A 21574-nucleotide genomic window follows, 5' to 3' on the forward strand; every position below is an offset into this window, starting at 1 on the left:
CAATTTTTTAAATAGAACTAGAGATACCATGCTTGGAAAACGAATTCGTCACTGACTCAGAAATGAATCAGCTCCAATTCAATGCTTTTCTGCTGACTAACCATTCTGAGCAAACTCTGCAAAATAACTAGGGTCCATGAAAATTGCCGAGCTATGAAAATTCCTGCTAAATAAACTGTTCTCTGTGCACTTCAGTTACAATTAACAATATAAACATACAGAAGCCAAGAAATGCTAAATTTAAAGTTCTCCTGATGGAGAACTTATGTGTGCTCCATGAACTATCTGTGGCTCAGCATCAATAGTATTACTTTTACTACCAGATATTCTGAAGCTAAACAAAGAACTAGTAATTCAAGGCCTATATGCAGGGTATGCCCCTTTTTAAAGTCATTCAGTTCTATGTTTTCTCAATAATGTCATTGACTTTTTACTTGTATAATGGAGAGTTGTTCAGTCTGTCTATAATGAAGAAATTGTAGTAATTACTTAAATGATTGCAAGGCCTTAGGCAACCATTAGTATAAATGTAAATGCTTAAATAAGAATAAATGTTTTCTTTTTTTTTTTAAATACAGCTGTCAAACTAATAATCTGAAGAATCAAAAGATCAGAAAATAATGACTGGAAGCATGAGACATTCTGCATCTAAATCCAGTCTGTGGAGATCCTCCTTCCAGGGGAATTCCAGTCAATAAATGCAGAAGGAAAGGGGGAAATAAGAAATTTACCATTAGGTCAACACCATGGTAAGGTTTGTTACTGGCAAGGTTCACTGATGGATGCAAAAGTTAGTGGATGAAAGTTCAAAGAGAAAAAGCATATTTGCATAGTCTCAAAGTATCTCTAAGGTATTTATTAATTTCAAGGGGAAAATGGTAACTTCACAGGAAGAAACCCTTCACAGCAGAAACCTCCTTACCTGAGTAATCAAGTTCAGCATCACCACAGATAAGACGTGACCTTATGTACTCTGGATGTGATGCATTTGAGAAGGGTACAACATCACTTCTGTGATATTCTTGTCAAAAAAGCAGAACCTCAATCTAACCATGAGAAAACATCAGACAGACCCAAAATGAGGGACAGTCTACAAAACAACTCACCAGTACTCTTGGAAATTGTCAAATCCCAAAAGACAAGGACCGACTGAGGAACTGTCATAGATTAAAGGTAATTAGGGATACATGACAATTAAATGCAACAAGGGGTCCTAGAAAGGATCTTGAGACAGGAAAGGACACTGAAAAAGTCAGTGAAATTTGAATAAGCTCTGCAGTTTAATAGTATCGTACCAATGCTAATTCCCGGTTTTGATCATTGTTCTATGGTTATAGAAATCGTTACTATCAGGGAAAGCTAGGTGAAGGATTTCCAGCAACTCTCTGTACTATTTTTGCAACTTTTCTGTAAATCTAAATGAGTTCAAAATTTAAAAACAAATTCAGACTATGTTCTTCTGAAGGTCATGTGTGAGCTTGAGAAATCTTAAGAAACATAAAGGTTATGCCTGACTTCACCACACTAATATAACCAAAAGAGCTTTGAGAGATCCAGCTCCAACCCCCCTTTCCCCTAGAGCCACGTGAAGGCCCCTGCTTACGGGAGCATCTTCCTTCTTCTTGAAACCCTTCAGGCTCACTCTCTACAACTTCCTTCTGTAGGTCTTTACAGTGACATATTCCATTGCTGATTAATAAATATTTATAAAGTACCTCCTGTGTGACAGATCCTATGTTTAAGCTCTGAGGTTACAAAGACCAATAAAATAATGGTCCCTTCTCTCAAAGAGCTTAGACATGACAGAACATGGGGGCGGGGCAGATATGTATTCAGATATTTCAAGTATGCCTAGGGTACAGGACGTGGGTGGGGAGGGGTCAAGGAGAAAGCCCCTTTGGCTTCCAGCTGGGCCAATTCCATCTGGGCTCAGGAAGGCAGTAAGAAAGAAAAATCAAAGTAGATTTTTTTTTTAATGGCAAATAGGGTTCTAGCACTCCACGGAGCAGAAATGAAGACACAGGGGCTTAAACTTGGGGGATGGGAAGGTAGGAGCCTGGAACCACAAAGAGATAATCCCAGAGTTTTATTTATGGAGGACCCCAGATGCCATTTTTAAAAACATAGGTTTTGACTAGATCTGTACTGGAGGAGAAAATGCTTTAAAATTGTGGCCCCCAGGCCCCGAGCCAAGGACCAGTATTGGTCCATGGCCTGTTAGGAACCAAGCCCCCTGTCCGTGGAAAAATTGTGTTCCATGAAACCGGTCCCTGGTGCCAAAAAAGTTGAGGACCACTGGTAGAAACGATATTTTTGGTTAATGGAAACAATTGGAATACACAGGGTAGATTAGATAAAAATATTGTATATGTGTTAAATGAACTGAAGTTGATGCCTACCCTGTGGTTCAGTAAGAACATGGTCTTATTCTTGGAAAATACATCGAAAAGGATTTACAGATAAAGGACCATGATGCATGTGATTTACTTTCAAGTAGACAGAATAAAAATTTTGGGGGTGGGGATAAGGAGTGAACAAATGGGGTAAAATGTTCACAGGTAAATCTGGGTAAAGGGTATGCTATAGACTGAATTGTATCCCTTCCCCCAAATTCATATTTTGAAGTCCTAACCCCAATGTGACTGTATTTGGAGACAGACCTATAAAGAGGTAATTACATTAAAAGAGGGCATAAGAGTAGGGAGCTCTGATATGATGGGATTAGTATCTTGTACCTTACCCCCACCCCAAGCCATGTGAGGACACAGGGAGAAGTCAACCATCTACACACCGGGAAGACAGCTCCACCAGAAACTGTCCCTCATTTGGTTTTGGCCTTTACAGCCTCCAGAACTGTGAAAAATTAAATTCATGTTGTTCAAGACACTCAGTCTATGATATTTCGTTATGATAGTCCAAGCAGACTAGGATGGGGCATATGGGTATTTGTACTATTCTTGTAACTTTTCTGTAAACTTAAAATGGTTATAGATTAAAAGTTTAAAAAATTCTCCACAAAAGGGTCGAGTAAGGGAATTTTTTAAAAGACATGTGCATTTTAAACATTTTATATTAGCTTAAAACATACAAATGTAGATTGACAGAACACTCATGCAACATGGTTTGCTCCAGCTTACAATTACTATATTGCAGACAAGTTTGGATTCAGGCTGTGCCTCAACATAGCATACAAAGTACATTTGGGCCACAGCACAAACAATTCTGCCTCTGCATTTGTTTTCCCTCTTTTTCCTCTTCTTTATATTTATCTTGATTTATTCTTTGATATAGAATACAGACGGCTCCCAACTTCAATGGTTTGACTTGTGATTTTTCTGCTTTACGCTGGTGTGAAAGCCATATGCATTTGGTACAAATCATACTTTGAGTATCCATTCAACTGTTCTGTTTTTCACTTTGAGTACACTATTTGATAAATCACATGATAAATCAAACACTTTATTATAAAATAGGCTTTGTTTTAGATGATTTTGCCAAATTGTAGGTTAATGTAAGTGTTCTGAGCATGTTTAAAGTAGGTGAGGCTAAGCTAGGATATTCTGTAGGTTAGGTGTATTAAATGCATTTTTAACTTAGTATATTTTCAATTTATGATGGGTTTATTGGGACATAACCCCATTATAAGCTGAAGAATATCCGTGTGTGATGTCTGTATTAAACATGATTTCATTTTCCAACAAGATTCCTAAACTATTGTGATATGTCATCTTCCTAAAAACAAAATCACCTAGCTAATAAACTATGATCTGTTTTTTTTTTTTAAGTAGGCTTTACCTTAGAGACAATGGGAAGTCAATTAAAGTTTTTTCATTAGGGGATTAACACGATCATATTTGCATTTTGTAATCCAGTTACTTAGAATATTTTTCTTCATGTTCAACCAAAACTTCCATATTCTAATTTAAGCTAATTAAATTTCTAATTTCTTCATGCTTAGTTTTTTTGGGATATAAAGAAACCATGTCATAAAAATATGTATGCACATGAAACTAGTCATCAAGTATATGTTTCTCGGCCTTCTCCTGCCTTAATTACACAACCTTTCCTCATAGGACCCATTTTCCACTCCTTTAATTATCTTTGGCATTCATCTCTGAATCCTCACACATTTCTCCATCGCCTTGATGGACTGTGGTGACGAAAACTTAATAATGATACATATTACAGTAGCATTAATACATATTACATATGTACATATTACAGTAGCTCCCCCCACTGTTTTTTGCAATGGCGTTATACTACTGATTCATTTCTATCAATTATTAATAAAAGAAGCCTTTCTTTGATACTTAATGTGCCACTACTTCTTCGTCCACTTAAATTGTATAATTGGGACAATGCTTTCCTAGATAATCATTGAGAAAGCTAAAAATATTTGTGAAAGAATTAAGAGCTTTGTTAAAATTAAGATAGAGTCAATCATTCATTTAACAGTCACTCTGACAATTCCTCCTTGTTAGTCTGTCATATTATCAAGGAACAAAATTCAATTACTCTGGCAAGATTTGACTCTCACCACTCAACAGTAGCTGCTTTCTAATGTTTTATGATATTTCAGGTAATCATCTAACAATTGTACAAGGGGATCAGACTAGGGTCTCTTCCAGCATTGATGGCAGGTTGACAGTATATAATTTTATTCAACCTTTACCAAGATGTTAAGCATATGCAAGGCTTTGGGGGCACATAATGGATAAAGTAAGGGTCTGTGCTTTAAATAACTCACAATTAACACATACACAAAAAATGTAGAAAGTGCTAAGAGAACAAAGTAGAGACAGCAACCAACTCCTGGAAGGAGTGGAGAGATCTGACAACCCTTCAGAGAAGAGGTAGTACTGAGGTACAGAAGAACAAGCAAGTCTTTTTTACACAGAAAAGGAGAGAAAAGAATTATAGGTAGAGGAAATCGTGCAAAAGGTTGGTTGGTACTAGAGTTTGGTATGTTTGCAAGAGGACACAGCCTAGTGGTTCTCACCCTGGCTAAACATTAGAATCACCTGGGGAACTTTAACATCTACTGAGGCCCAGCCTCACCCCCAAGAGGCAGGTCAGGATGGGGACTGAGCTTTGGTAGTTTTGAAAACTCTCCAGGTGATTCTAACATGCAACCAGGGCTGAGAAGTACAGGGCTAGGGCATAAAACCAATGGAGGGCAGTGGGAAAATGGCAGGAAATAGCTAGAAAGTTAGGGTGGAGCCAATTATGAAGGGATATGTGTTTGTCATGCAGTAGAGTTTGGTCTTTATCCTGCAGAAGGGAACCGTCCAGAGTTTTTAAGCAGAGAAATGTCATGAGCAAAATCCCTCTGGAGACTAAATAGATGTTAGAATAGAGAGACCAGAGGCAGAGAGATTAGTTAGGAGGCTACTGCAATAGTCCAGGTGAAATATGATGAAGGCCTGAACAAAGGCACTGGACTGGGTGAATCTTAGATATAGCAGGAGAATATGGGTTTGAGATAGGGAATGTGTATGTATTATTTGGACAACATGCAGAGATCTGAGTTGTTTCCTGGGGTGTTTGGGGTGTTGAATTAGAGGTACAGATAATACCTCTCACTGGCGATGCTCAGTAGGTAGCTGCAAATAGCTCTAAGGTTGTTCTATTTTTTCCCCAAAGATAGTGTCTTATTGAAGCTCTTATTAACAGAGCATTCAGACAAGGTTGATACCCTGTACAACTCCAGGGTACTCCAATCACATGGAATATGATGTGAATGATGCCCACGTCAGCTGTGCGACACGGTGGCCCGTGGCCCCAGGTTAGAACAAGGAACATGATAGTCCCATCATAGTCCTGAATTACTGTTCAACTCTGGATGCTGAACTTCAACAGAGATATTAAAGAACCTAATAAGGGACCTATTTGAAAGCACAAGAACAGGAGGTGAAGAAACACAGGATGCTGGAAGCAAAGGAGACTTGGGAAGCCATGAGAATTGTTTCAAGTATACAAAGGGATATTAGAGAGAAAGATTAGTTGTACTATGTATAGATCTGGAGAACAGAACCATGACTACTGTCTGAGCTTTCTATTCTCCACACTAGTGAAATAGTTCCCACGTTGAAAAAAATGAAGTGGTATCAGCCAAATTATTATAGCATTAGACATGAAGCACCAGTCAACCCACAGTCAATTCTGAGCATACCCTAGCAGGAAGTGGTTAAATACACTTGAGATCAGTATTGTTCAACTATGCATCCTTTTTGTGGTGGTTCAAATATGATGATTCATGTCATAATCTGAAAGTAAAGAACAGAACCTCACTGTTGATCTGGGAAAACAACAGGGTGATGGACAATGCACTAGAAAAAAGGGAGCTATGGTGGATGCGATTGCTGGTCTACCCAATAGCAATGCTCTCCTTAAGCTTAAACTTCTTGCTTAGTTTGTGGAACCCTGATCTTACTCAGGATTCAACACACTCAGGCATGGCAGTCATCTACTCCAGCCGCAGGGCATGAACTACGATCAGTCTTAGCCAAACAAAGTAATTCCCCTTCCTACTAAAAATTGGTTAGGAGGGGGACTATGGCCCTGTGAGATTGAAAGGGAAATAAGTTCCTAAGGGAAGAGGAAGGCTTCTGTGAAAGAACCTGCTCCCTAATAAAGACAGTTGACAAAGAGACTGCCCCATGTGTCTTCCTTGAACATGGCTGTGTAAAGCTGTGATATTTAGGGCTGGGGCCAAGGTGACTAAGAGACATGAGACTAAGAGGTGACTATGAGACATCAACTCTGTGACTGACTACGAGAATCCCATCTGCAGAGGAAGGATGACCAGAAAGAAAGAGGCTGAGTCCTTGATGACCTCAGTGGGCTGCTGCATGATCCCTGAAAATATATGCCTTTGGTTTCTTGCTCTACAACCTAATTGAAGGTCTCTGTTGAACAAGCCACTGTTAGTCTATCCAGTACAGCTGAAAGCATTCCTGATACAGTGGGCCAAGTCTACACTGACTTAGGAGACAAAATACAAAAATCTCTATGGGATGTAAAAGACCTTTATAGTTAGCACAGTTTTGAAGACTGAAAGAGGTGTATAGCTGGAGACAAATTAGAAGTAGTAATTCTCTATTAACCTAATGTTCATTTTCCAGCCATCATAACCTGCTTTCATTATGAAAGAACATATGATATGGGGGGGGGGAAGACTAAAAAAAAAAGAACATATGATATAAATAAGATACAAATTATTGTGGTGGAACAAGGAATGTCCATACATGGCCCTAGGTATCACTCAGGGTTGCCTCAACAACTAGCTAGCTGGAGCCAGGACTTCCTTATTCTCCTCAGGGTGTTTCCAAACCCAAATTCTCTGGGGCCTTAAAGGGCCCCCAATGGTAAGCAGATGGATTTCCCAGAAAACCATAATACTATCTACAGCTGGCACCTAAACCTAGACTCAGCAAGTTGTCTGATTATTTCCCCACAGATAAATACTGTTCTCATGCCCACACTGCATGTTCAACAAACTACCATGGCCCAACATGACTTTCCATGGAGATGGTGAGAAATTGGGACATCCAACCCTCTGTTTCTTGCTATCCCTTGATTGGGAAATTTCTCTCCAGTAAAACCTACTCCTTAACCCATGCTAGGTGACCTTATGGAATCTTGTCCCTAGCCCTGTAACATGGTAGGTGACAATTATGAAGGGATCTCACCTTGCGTGACAAAGTGGGGCCCAATGTGGGGGCCACTCTGCATGTCACTGATAATGAAATTTACTACATGTAGCCACAGAGCTGAAGTCAAAGGCAACCATGGGAAATATAGAACTCTCAATCTGAGTTTTAGCAGGAAAAAAGTTCCAACATACTAATGACTGTTTTTTTGTACATCCTTCTTTGATACTTAGTGGGAGACACTTATATTTACAGAGTCAGTTCCTCTAAGAAAGAAGCAAATGTCAAAGATGTAAAATGCTCATGTCATAGCTATTCTTTTTTAAAAAGTCGGGTACTTCGATATATCTTATTAACTCAGTGTTTGGGATTGTTCATGTAAAACAATAGCCACTAAGCTATCCTATGTCTTTAATTGTATCTAATTCAAGTCTCATGTCAGTATAAAGACAAATCACCATCCTGTCATTCTGGTTCCTCTCAAGCACATCATTCTGTTTCTCAACACAAATTTTACTCTTAAGTTGACCCATTAAGACCTCAGTCCATAAGTATTAGTACAAGACAGTCTCTACTGTTGGGTTCTTTACAATTTGGTAAAAAGGCCAACTATTGTCTTTTCTATGGCTGTGAGGTTTACTCACATTTATATCACACAATATAGAAATATGTAAAACATTCATTTTTATAAAGTATATAAATATATATTTCAGATATACAGAGATATCTGAAATATGCTCAAGATGTTAAAGTATCAACAAAGTATTACTTAAGTGAAAAATTAAGTATAAGGCACTATGCTCGGTACTGAGATATAAGATCCAAAGAGTTGTGAGTGGTAGATCTGGCCTCTGGGGACTTCCTGTGTAGCTGGAGAAGTGGAACATACACAAATGACCAGGAGACACTGTAGTTGGGGTAAGTTACCAGTAGAAGTGGAGCTGAGAGTGCTACACAAGAGAGTGGAACACAAGAAAGAAGTCACTTTGCTGATTACTGGTTAGTAATCTAGAGGAAGACTCTGGGCCACTAATCTCTAAATAATGGCTAATTTCTCTTATTAGGGACATATCACCAATATTCTGATCCATGTAAAACTGACAAAAAAATAATCTTTAAAAAATGTAAAAAGTTTCCCACTTGAATAAATTTCCACAAAGTTGGCAGGTTAAAATAACAAATTTATTCTCTCACATTTCTGGAGGCCAGAAATCCAAAACCAGTATCACTGGGCTGAAATCAAGGGGCTGGCACTTCCTCCAGAGGCTCTAGGAGGAATCCATTTCTTGTCTCTTCCAGCTTCTGGTGGCTGCTGGCACTCCTTGGCTTGTGGCCACATCACTCCAGTCTCTGCCTCTGTGGTCTCATTGTCTTCTCTTCTGTCTTCAAATCTTCCTCTACCTCTCTCTTGTAAGGATTTGTGTTTGCATTTAAGGTCTATGCAGCTAATCCAGGATAATCTCAAACTCCTTAGTTAAATCACATCTGCAAGCTCTGTTTTGCTATATAAGGTAACATTCACAGATTTCAAGGATTAGGACCTGATGTCTTTGCGGGATATTATTATATTTAGCCTACTACTCTTCAACAAAATGTCCCAAAGACCTTCATATAATCATCTAAATCACAGCAGCAGTGGTTTTCATTCATTCAAAGTTGAGGGCTTTAGGAATGAAATCAGAAATCTAAGCTTGTTTACCCAATGAACAAAGGCATTCCTTTTTGAAATACAGAGCGTTCTTCTCTTTAACTTTGCACAGCAGATAATACTTCGCAATTTTGGCCTGAAATCTCTGAGAACAGGACATTGGCATATACAGATTCCAGGCTGTGTGGACCAGAAACTGAAAACTGCAATCTGGGGACTAAATCCCAGATTTAAAAATAGGAAATTTCATATATAAAACCCGATTTGGGGCTTCTCTGGAAAAACTGAAGAGCTAACCACATGGGGTCCTTAGTCCCCCAAGGTAATAAGAAGCTAGAGAAATGTCCCCTCTTCCTCAGGCTGGGCATGCGCTCTGCAGTTCACCATGGCCTCCACCCTCCCTGTTGTCACTTACCATTTTTTTTTTCAGTTGTCTTTTTTTTTTTGTGCCTTCACAGCCACTTGTTTTACTGGAAAAAAAAATATTTCTCTGTTCCTATGCCTCTATCAAAAGTGACAAAGTAAAAGAGTGGGGGAAAAAAAAAAAAACCCTCACGTTTAAAGAAAAATTGGAAGAGAACAAAAGAAATTGCTCTTTTTTTAGAAAAGAAGAGCAATTTCTTACTATTTGACAAGCACACACTCAGCTTCCTTGAGTCTTTTACGTCTCCTCTGCAGCTGACAGAATTTAAATTCAGTTCCTGGTATAGACGGTTAACACTGCCTGAGAAGTGAGTGCAAAGCAGCAGCCCACCATTAATTTGGGACTTAGCATGTTAGAACCAGCAGTACTTCTAAATACCGCCCTGACTCCAAGAATTAATTTGGATAAATTACTAACTATAACTAATCCACACATAGCGCCCTCATATATCAAATGCGCCAAAAATGTGATAATAATTTTAGTACTTACTATGTGCACAATACTGTTTTAAGTGCTTTGCATATATTAATCCATTTAGCCCTCACAATGCTACCAGGTAGTTACTATGATTATCATCTCTATTTTACAGATAAGGAAATTGAGGCACAAATAACTTGTCTACAATACTATTATTGTACCTTCCCATTTTATAGATAAGGAAACTAAAGATGCCAGTTATGTGTCCAGCTTATAAAACTAATGTGGTAGAATTGAGATAGGAATCCAGGCTGCCTATACCAAACTTAAGGGAAAGGTTTCAGAAGATCAAAAGACCAGGAAATCTTTGGAGGATCTGAGCCTGAGAGAAGTACAAGAAGTACCTTGTATCTCAAAGTCCAAATATGGAAACCAGTGACATGGCTGTGCTCTAGTTGGCTTCATTCTGCAATCAAACATGAGCAAACCCACCAGAGCCCCCAGCAGCACTAACATGCCCACTGTAGAGCAAAGCGAATGCAAAGAGACTGTTCCCTGCTTCCACTTGGCATTGATGCGCTGTGACTCAGGGCACCTCTTGGTCCTTGGGTTTACTTTTAGGGGAATCAGGGCATTGGACCTGATGATACGAGGTGGTTTCCTCCTCTGACGCTCTGTGATTCTGTCATTGTATGTCAAGAATCAAACAAGCATTTGTCTAAAAAAAATGGATAAATGTTTCTGCTTTTTGTGTCACATGCACAAAGGCTAGAGAAGATAGTGCCCCAGAGAGACGCTGTAAGTAACATAGGTACAAGTGGCCCAGTGACTCAGCCAGGCCACATGAACGTGAAGAATCGACTCCTTCTCTTCCCAGCCCACACGCTATTTGGAGCCTCCTGTCCCAACCTGCAGACAGACCCAGTGAACAGTCTCTCCCATGAGGCCAGAGCACCCTGTCCTCACCTCACTGCCAGCCCTTCCCCGTGGTGAATGACCTGCAGGCCTGCCCTCTGCATCAGCCTGGACGCTCTCCAGGCTTCCTTCACCTTTGTGTCTCTCTCCTATCTCACACTCCGCTTGCACACAGCAAGTCCTCTGAGGTTCTGTGAATGGCCCAAATTTGAATTAGGTCTCTGCTATTTTATTTTCTGTACCACATTGGGAAAGTATCTCAAAATTCTCAATGCTTCTATTTCATCATGGGCAAAGGAAAGATAACCAAACTGTTTGACCAGAAATGTTTTGAAGTTCTGAGGTGGGAGAATGGTGAATAACAAGAATGGCTGGACAGGGCCCTCCCACAACAGTGCTGGACCACTGGGTCTCAGAGAATCACAGAAAGGCTCCCTCCATGCTACCAGATCGGGCCTTTGGCCTTGAGGTAAGGCTGTACCCAACCAACAGAGAAAGACAGCTTGATTTCTCTTTCAAAGGGTTCCAGCAAATCTTTGAAATAAACGTTATGATTTTCCTGGCCAGGTGACTTTGGGGAAAACCTTTCTGTGATTTGCCCCAATTCCCTCCCCTCGGCTTCAATCCTCAGTGGAGGCAAGGAACATCTGCTCATGGCCAGCACCTCGAATCAGGCGCCTTGCTCATTCACAGCCTGGAAAACAGAGGCCGGGGCCAGGGACAACTGAAGTCTGTTCTTTATTTTGAAACCTTGGCGATCACTGCATTAATGGTACTATTATTTTCTAAGACAGGAGACAGAAAATTACATGCAAACTCGGGATTCTCTGGGAGTTGGGGTTTACCAGGCCCATTTACACCATTCAGACCCTTAGGAGGAGCTTGTCTCCCTTAGCCTTAATTGTCTCACCCTGAAAAGATTCTGTAACTTTCATCTATCCTCACAGGAAAAGTAGATAATGTGCAAAGTCATTAAGTGACCCTTTTCATCATACTTCTGAGTTCCATTATACCTTTACGGGCTTATAATTACACTTCATATTCTAGGTTCAAATGCGTCATAACTTTATAAAAGTTAATACTGTTAATTTATTTTAAAAGGGTACTAAAAATAGTACATCTGGGTTTATATTTTTCTCCCTGGAGCCTAATTCTTCTGCTTATATACATTTCGGCAAACAAATTTTTTAAGCATTTTGCCTCTTAGACTACTGCTTTTTTTCTTCATTGGGAACAGCAGCTACAAGGCCAAAAAAACCTTCTTTCTATGGAACTGGCTTTGTGTACCTTGACAGAAGAGAGCATTAAAGGTGTGTTCAGTTATTCCATCAACTGGACGATGGCAAGAGAAGACAATGAGTTATTTGGTGTGCCCTCTTCTATGCCCCAGAAACTGTGCTGTGCCTTTACCAGCATCTCTTCCTTCAACCCCAGCTTCTGAGTAAAAAAACTCCTCATGCATCAGGTCCTTAATCCCATGAGAACGGTCCACCACTTCCTGTCGCTTCTCCTGCAACACCAAAGGTGCTCATGCCCTGAACCTTCTAAAAAAAATGTCTTAAATCATTTGCAGATGATTTTTAAACTAGGACACAAAGGTAGCTTTTGTAGACTGTGAAGAACCAAAGAGCAAAATATTACAGAGCTTGAAAAAAATAACTTTACCCTGACCCGTGTGGACTCTTGTTCCAGGTCATCCTCCAGCTTAATGAAAACTCTGGAGGGTGATAATAGTTCCAGCTCTGACTGCTTGCCCTGTTGCCACTCCATGTTTTAGGGGTGGGCAAGGCAGGGTGTGGAGAAGATGGAGGAGTGACTAAGAACATACCATATATTCATGCTTTATCCTGACATTACAGCACATTTAACTGAGGAGCTGATCTCAGTGTAAGATGCTTCACTATCACATATAACAAATCAATCAGTAAAATGAATTAAGGAAAAAAAGCCTTGATGTAAAAATAAAATAGGGTAGGGGTCAAGAAACTTTCTCTGAAGGGTCAGTAAACAGTTTAGGCTTTGAGGGCTAGCCATCTCCGTCAGAACTACTCAACTCTGCTGCCATAGCACGAAAGCAAAGACAATACGTAAATAAATGGTCATGGCTATATTTCCAGTACAACTTTATCCACAAAACAGGCAGTGGGAAGGATTTGGCTCACAGGCCATCATTTGTCCAGCTCTGAAATAGAGGACACCTCAAAAATACACAGAAACACTTTAGCACTCTCCATATAATCCTCATTTACCCCTAGGTTTCAGGGTCACATATACTACAAAACTGTGTTTATCCCTAGAATATAAGCTCTGTTAGGGCAGACATTTTATGTTCACATTTGTATTCCCAACACCTATAAGAGTACCTGGCAGAGATGGCACAAATAGGGGCTCACAATAAAGATGTGTTGAATGAAGTAATTAGTGAATGAGCAATTTACGGAACCGTAAAGGGCAATGCTGACCATAGGTGATTTTCCTGTACTGCCAAGTCCACCCCCTCTGTCATCCCATCATGCCCCTCTTCTTTGCAAACTGGACAACTACCTTGAGACTAAGGCACAAAAATTATGACTCCTAAAGCTTTTACACTAATTGAGGAAAACATTTGCTTTTCAACAGCTAAGATAACATAAAGGCAGGTATATCTTACTTTTTTCTCACTCGGCTTTGTCTTAAATCGTTCTCAACTAAATTTCCTCGCAAAGCAAAGGCAATGTCCAACAGGACAAAACCATTCATAATTCCCTTCTGGGAACTACAAGTTCATGCAGATAGTAACTTTCACGATATTGTCAAATACGCAGTTGGACATCATACCATAACACTTTATCTTTTTGGTTCTGGGGCATTATCTTTTACAGTAGCCACAAGGGCAGTCCCATGTTACTCGTACTTTATCACAGGTCATACTTCACCTAGAGAAAGGTAAAACATGACTCACACTGATCTTTCCTCAAAAACGTGTGGTGCTCACAAGCTCTGGGCCATCCCTGTACAATTTATCAAGTGGCTACTAAGGGTCTTCAGCATGGTGGGAAAAGTACCAAATGAAATGTGAGGTACTATTACAGCCCTTCCATTTCAAAAAATTGAGTTGCGATGACAATTATCTTCTGGAAACAACAAGTTCGTGCAGATAGTAACTTTCATGATACAGGCTAAGGTAGTTGGACATTACACCATAATACTTTACCTTTTTGTTCTGAGGCATTATCTTCTATAGTTGCCACAAGGGCTACTAAAATCTAGGAAAAATTTAACGTAAGATTAAATATAACCAAATGCTAATTAGTATAGATTTGAATGGTAAATTCAATAGGCCCTAAGTTTGAAGCATAACGTTAAAGAAACTTCAAATTAAGGGATCTTAATGATTATCCAACAACCTCATTTTACAGATAAGATCCAGAGAACCTACTAAGAAGAATAGAACCCTTCTTATCTTCAGAGTAGTTTACTTTTTAAATGTGTGACTATAACACATATTTCTTTTTTTTTGGAGGCAGAGTCTTGCTCTGTTGCCCAGGCTAGAGTATTGTGGCGTCAGCCTAGCTCACAGCAACGTCAAACTCCTGGGCTTAAGCGATCCTTCTGCCTCAGCCTCCTGAGTAGCTGGGACTACAGGCATGCGCCATCATGCCCAGCTAATTTTTCTATATATTTTTAGTTGTCCAGCTAATTTCTTTCTATTTTTAGTAGAGACGGGGTCTCACTCTTGCTCAGGCTGGTCTTGAACTCCTGACCTCAAGCGATCCTCCCGCCTTGGCCTCCCAGAGTGCTAGGATTACAGGCGTGAGCCACCGCACCCGGCCTATAACACACATTTAATAGAGTATTAAAGACATATCAAATGCTCCCTACTTCCCCTTTGGTAAAAGGCATATATGAATATTTTGCTATTCCTGGGCCCAAATAGTTAAAAAAAAAAAAAAAAATAGTGGCAGATCTTCAAAGATGTGCTTTCTTCAAACTCAGACACAACTTCACAGGTCAATAAACATAGGACTTGATTCCAGCCTGCACAGGTAAGTCCCACGACAAGACACTCTTCCTGGGAGGACTTCAACTTTCAAAGCACAGTGAATCAGGCACTTAATGTGTAAGGACACTTAAGTTTTCTGTGGAAGGAAATCAAGAAGGGAAGCTTTTCTGCTTGGATCGATTATTTCCCTATTATCTGTTGAATAGTAGTATTTTCCTAACATTGGGCAGTAGCTCCCTAGGAGCAGAAAGATTGAGTGTGAATGCCATATCAACCTTGGTGACAACCTCAGGTAGACTTGAACTGCTTCTTTTACTACTTCTTCGGCTACAATCGAATGCATCTCTCATTTTTTTCTTCCTGCCACAACACTTCCTTAGCACTGTAATGCAATTTGCACGAGAAAATGATTTGCTTCACCAAATTCTTTGTGTAAGATACTTTTCTAGAACACATGTATTTTGATAAGGAAGTTAAAACTGTATCTGGAAGGTAAGCAAAACCACAAACTAGGATACAATTACACTATGACCTCAAAATAATATCTGTATAAGTCATCTGGCACACACCTCTGTTTGCACATTCTCCCGGTCAACCATATCTACCACAAACACTGAGGTCCACAGATAGGTAATTTCTGATACTGTAAACATAGGTCCTTCTCAGAATGCCACGACGGCCAAAGACCACTGATGAAAGAATCAACAGTCCAGTGAGACACTATTCACATGCTTTCAGGTCAACATACACAGAAAGGTCACATTGTACCCAGAATTCTGCCAAGAAACCACTGGGCAAATATACATACTCACACAGCCATCCCCCAAGCAGAAAAATGCATTTTACAAGGGCAGACATCCATAGAAGAGTTAGGTACAACTCCAGTTCAGCAAGATCCTACAAAATGAAATGGAGGAGCTTGCCGCAAAAGCAGCAGTGAAAAAAAATTTTCTTTAAGGCAGTAGTGTTCCTGGCAAGGTTCAGATGGAAAAATAGCAACACATCCCAGAAGCAGAGCTGTAGCCAGGAATAATCTAAGCTCAAGCCATTTTAAGTAAGGGCAGGATAATACTTACTAAGGATTCACTGCAGGGTTATCCTGGTCCTCTGGGCCTCTAGGCTGAGCCACGACCAAATGCATGCTACCCGTTCAGGACTCGGCTCGTCACTGCTGAGGGATGAGCAGACCTCTGTCAGGTGTATGCCAGTTACTGAGTAGGCACCGTAGACAATCTTCACACCACAATTGGCTGGGGGAAGCATTTCCCCTATTTTACACGTGACAAGATTAATGCTAAGAGAATTCCACAAGGCCACACAACTAATATTAGTAGAGTCAGGCCCTGATCCCAATTCTGCCTGACTCCAAAGCCCACGACGCTACGTTAGCATGTATAAAATATGACTTCTGCCCTAAAGAGGCTTAAAATAACCTAAACCAATTAGAGATCAATACAGCCAATATAATGAAGGGCTAACAAACAAGTATCTTGAGAGTTTAAAGAAAGAGAAGATATTATGCAAGAAGGAGGACTCAGGTTCCTCCTCTGAGGAGGGGTATGAGTTGCACAAGAGAGTGGAGAGAAGGGAGGGAGTTTCTAGGGAGAGCAATACAAGCAGTGACAATGCAGTGGGAAGGAGCCTGGCCTCCTTAACAGGACAGCAAGAAGACCAGACGCACAGCTGAACTGAAAATAGGATTGAGATAGGAAGGGTGAGCTGATTATGGAAGGCCTTGAAAAATCAGACATGTTATTTTAGACTTGAGATGGTAGATAATAGAGAGGAACTGAAGGTTGCAAGGCCAAGAGAGACATGCAGTGATCATTTAAAAAGATTAGATGGGCAACTGAATGCTGAAAAGACAAGACGGAAGCTTCTCATTCATTCATTATCTGGCAAATATTTAATAGGGGCTTACTAAGAGTCAGGCTTGGGAGGCTAGCTAAAAGGCTGTTCCAGAACTGTAGGAGAGGAAAGGTGAGGTTCTGGATTAGAATACAGGAGGAGAGATCTATAGAAAATACATTTCAAAGGTTTTGATGACTCATTGATATAGGGATGAAGAAAATTAAGAAAAAAATGATTAAAGATAATTCCAGAGTTTCAAGATGGACACAATTTCCACCTTTACTAGGAACCTCAAAAAGCAATGAGAATAAAATGAACAATAAAATTATAAAAAGGACCTTGATAATATTGAACAGTCAATAAATAAAACTCCAAAAAGGCCTGTTCTTGATCCTGGTGGCTCATTTACACATAGTCTGTAGGGAAGAAACTTGAGTGAGAAAAATCATTTCTTTGTGACTAAATGCTGAGTTCCCTTGGCAAGGACAGCATGGGTCTGCCTACTCAGATAGGCTCCATCAACCCTCCAACACACCCCTCTACCATCTGAAACTAGACTGCTATTAAGAAATGTGGCTGCTCCCACCCCCACCCCCAGCCACCAGTTTTGACTTGGGAGAAGAGGACAAGGCAAAGTGGAAAGGGAGAAACAAAAAGTGGGCAGGGTCACTGAAAGGCTGGACTTTAGGGATGGAGATTGGTACAGGAAGTCGTTTTAAATAAAGAATCCCAGCACTGCTTTCATTTCTACACCCACTTCCTAGTGTTTTACAATTCCTGGTCCTCAAATAGATAGGAAGTCGAAGTCCTTAAAGATTCTTTACTAAATTGTAGCGCTTTGTTTAGAATCTATTTCGAATGTGCATATTTATGCATATGTTAAACTCCTTGCACAGTTAAGCACACGATGGAGACACAAATTCTTCTTAATAATTTGTAGGCTGACTACACAAATTTAAAGCTCATTTAAATTTCACATTCAGCAATGATACCATTCACTATTGGAGCACACCTTGAAACCCCACTCACAGGGAAATGTGAGAAATGAAAACTGCAACTATCAAACTTCTATTACTACAAAGAGTGCTCCTGGCCAAAATAAAAAAACACAAACACCAATACCTTAGAGAAATCCAGCCCTGCTTGCAAAATTCAGGGTAGTATTCCCTCAGCCTAGTTGTCCAGCTTTAGCAAAAGCAGGTCTCTGTTTAGTTGTAAGTTGAAAGGACCACTCTTCTTTGCAGAATGATGCATTAAACTACATTACATATAACCCCCTAGATGTTGGCGTCAAACTTTAAAAGGTTAGCATTACAAAAGAAACGTTTGCTCTGGAAAACCCTTCAACATCCTTCTCATAACAGCTACTCAGATTAATAAGAAAGAAATCAGAGCAGAAAGAAATCCAGTGAAAAATGGTTGCAAAGAAGTATGTGAGGATTCTTGCTGAGACCCCTTGCGGGACAGCCAAGGGCCTAGTCAGGAAAATTCCAAGACCAAGTCCTCAACATCCCCCCAAACGGGCTTCAGATCGGCTAAGATCTTCCCCCTCTTCAAGACTAATAGGTAAACACGCATCAAAATCCTCCAAACTCCGGAGAAACGAGTTTTCCTACCAGGAGGAGAGACCCACAGGATAGCGGAGAGAAACTATAACCCATTAGCCTCTTCCTGCCCCTCCGATCCTTCGCGGGACCACCCGTCAGGGCTCCCCCCGCAGTCCTGGGCCAGCACCTGGAGTGACAGCTCGCCCGGCAGGATCCCCTAAGTCCCCGAGCCCCACTTACAGGCGCCGCGAACACAGGCGGGGGCCCGCCCCTGCGGTGAGCGCAGCTCCTCGGTGAGCCGGGCGCAGCCGCGGGCTCGGGACTGGAAATGGGGACGACCCCTGCTAGGACAGGCCGAGGGCTCGGTACCGGGACGCCCGGGAGGTGCGGCGACTCGCACGGGCCGCACGGCGCATGGTAGTGCGGCAGGAACCCGGCCGTTTTCCAGCCTCCGGCAGGAAAACAAACAAAAGGCTGGGTGGCTTCTAGTGGGGACGACCGGCCGCTTTCCCTGGGAAAAGTTACCCTGCAGCTCCCCTCGCTGGCCCTGCGCGTCCCTGCACCGCGTCCACTTCGCCCCGGGGCGCCGCGCCGCTCCGCCCGGCCGAGGGCGGCCCTGAGCTCAGGGGCCCCCGCAGCCAGCCGACCGCGACCGACCGCGACTCCAAACGCACGCCTGGGACAGGTCGGCTCTGTCAACCATCCAGATATAGAAATGGAGGCTGTCGGTGCCCGTTCTGAGTACACTTAATGGAAGGTAATGATGGTCACAACATTTTCCCGATTTTATAAAAAGCAGCTGATGCCACTGAATTGTATACTCAAAAATGCTGAAACGGCAACTTTTGTTGCCTATATTTTACCACAATAGAAAAATGTTTAAAATAAAAACGCAACTGATTACCCGTTAGCATTCATTTGAACTCTCAAGAGTTGTTACATTGTGAGCAACTTTAGTTTGAAGGACTGGATTCTTATCCAGGTGGGAAACTGGCTAGATATCCTCCACACATAACTGTGTAACTAGTTATGTGAAATCTAACACTAACACATTCACTTGTGTCATAAGTTATGGTGTAGATACTACCTTAAATCATCCTCATAAGGCTGAAGCGCTTTGAAAGAAGACATTGCTTCCAGGGCCCTGATTTAAATTTACATAATTTTTTCTAAGCCTTGGGTTTTCAAACGTTGGCAGGAAGCATCATATCCACCTGGAGGGCTTGTTAAAACAAATTCCTGGGCCCCACCTCAGAGTTTCTGGTGCTTGTGCTCCTGGTCCGAGGAATCACATTGCCCTAAGCAACACAATTTTAATAAAGCAGTAACCCTTTAACACTTTGGGAATTCTTCTCCTGGCTTAAATTTCCCAGCCCATCAACCGATCAATTTTCTCTCACTATTTTTTATTTTTGAAGTCCATGGACTGAATAAAGATACATTGTTTTTTACTGAAAGAATCTGTATCAAAGGCCTGAATCCCTCTCTCCTCTTGCTCTTGTGGAAGAAACTTGCAAGATACCAGATGGTCAAGCTTCCTTAGACTTCCTCTTCCAAATGGGCAAGGGTTATCTGGTCACCTGACAAATGTATAACATGTATCTACCTTTGTGTTTACCTATGTAAACCATATGGCAAATGAAAATTAAAAATCATTGTCAGTGAAAAAATAGGGAGACAAGAGGGAGCCTAACAAATCATACATATACTATTCCCATGAAAAGCAATTTTTAAAGTAAAGTAATCAATTTGACTAAAAGTCAAATTCAATCGTCCAAGCAAGTCTACTTGGCAAATAGAGGTACTGTCTTGGTCTACCTTTAGCAAGAGTTCACTGGGCTAGTAAGTAGCTTAGATCAGTAGTTACGGCCTCAGGAAAGTTATAAGCCTGTAAATATAATATGAATAGATAATATAACACGGCCTGGAGGATATAGTGGAACTGATCTAAAATAGAAAATTAGTAGCTATGGAGCATAACAATGTTTTAATAAAATAGGTACTCAATTTATCTTTACAGATATTTTAAGTTTTATTTAATTACTTGCTAAAATAATAGAAATCATCTGTGCTAATTGACCAGACTATTTCAAATTAGCCTTCAACACTTTTAACGAAATACACTCACTCTGAAAATATTTCAGTACCTTATTCTTAGTCCGCAAAACTGATCTTTAGCATTCAAGAGTCACATTTATCATTTTCTTGTTATAAATCCTTAAATTTAACCCTTGCCCCCAATTTAAATTTCAAAATCCTATTTTAAAGAGTTCATTGGGAGGAAACTTATCCTTAAGAGACCTAAGCCCTAAAGTCTCCACTGAAAACTAAAAACTTGAATTTTTGGCCTCTAAACGTGAAGGTACTTTGTATACGTATTTAACTTACGGTGGAAATAAAAACACACTCCATCCGAAGGGTGCATTCTAATATAAAAACATCGGCATTTGTACTTCTTTACTGTAGCTCTTCATTTTCTTTCTCTCTTTGCCTCCATTTCTCTACCAAAGATGTACCGCATTTCTAAACTCTCCAAAATAAAATAATGGATTAGAAATTTAAACTCTGAGCTTGCTGAATATTTGGAATCTTGACGACGACTAGTCCCTGGCACCTAGCAGTAACTTGAGAAACTCAGTCAATGTTTGCTAAGTGAAAGTAAGAGGATATGAAAGCTATAGGTTTTCACAAAACATGCAAACTTCCGTAGTTAAAAAGATTTAAATTATGGAAAAATTAAATTTTGCCAGATAAATAAGAGTGCCTTCACTTAAGGGCACTCAGGCGTTTGGGCTTTAAGAGGTAGGGCGAGGACTGCGTGTTAAGTTCCGGTACCGCACGCAGAGCGGCCGACTACAAATCCCAGAGTGCCTCGCGGCCATCGTCCCGCAGGACTCGGGTTTCAGGGCCTTGAAGCCGCACGTCCTTCCCCCATTGCATTATGGGATCTGTAGTGAAACAAGCCTTGTGTTGGCTCTTTTCTTGCTTTCCCCTTGCTGGGCACCTAAGCTTATCTTTCCTTCAACTTTCAGAATCATTCTGTGCTCTTAAAAAGTTCAGTCGTTCCAACAGCCTGTGACTGTTGCGGAGCTTCACTGTTTCCCCGCATTCCTGTCGCGGAGCTCTAGCCAGAGTCCC

This window comes from Eulemur rufifrons, chromosome 15, assembly GCF_041146395.1.
Source record: "Eulemur rufifrons isolate Redbay chromosome 15, OSU_ERuf_1, whole genome shotgun sequence".
NCBI lineage: Eukaryota > Metazoa > Chordata > Mammalia > Primates > Lemuridae > Eulemur > Eulemur rufifrons.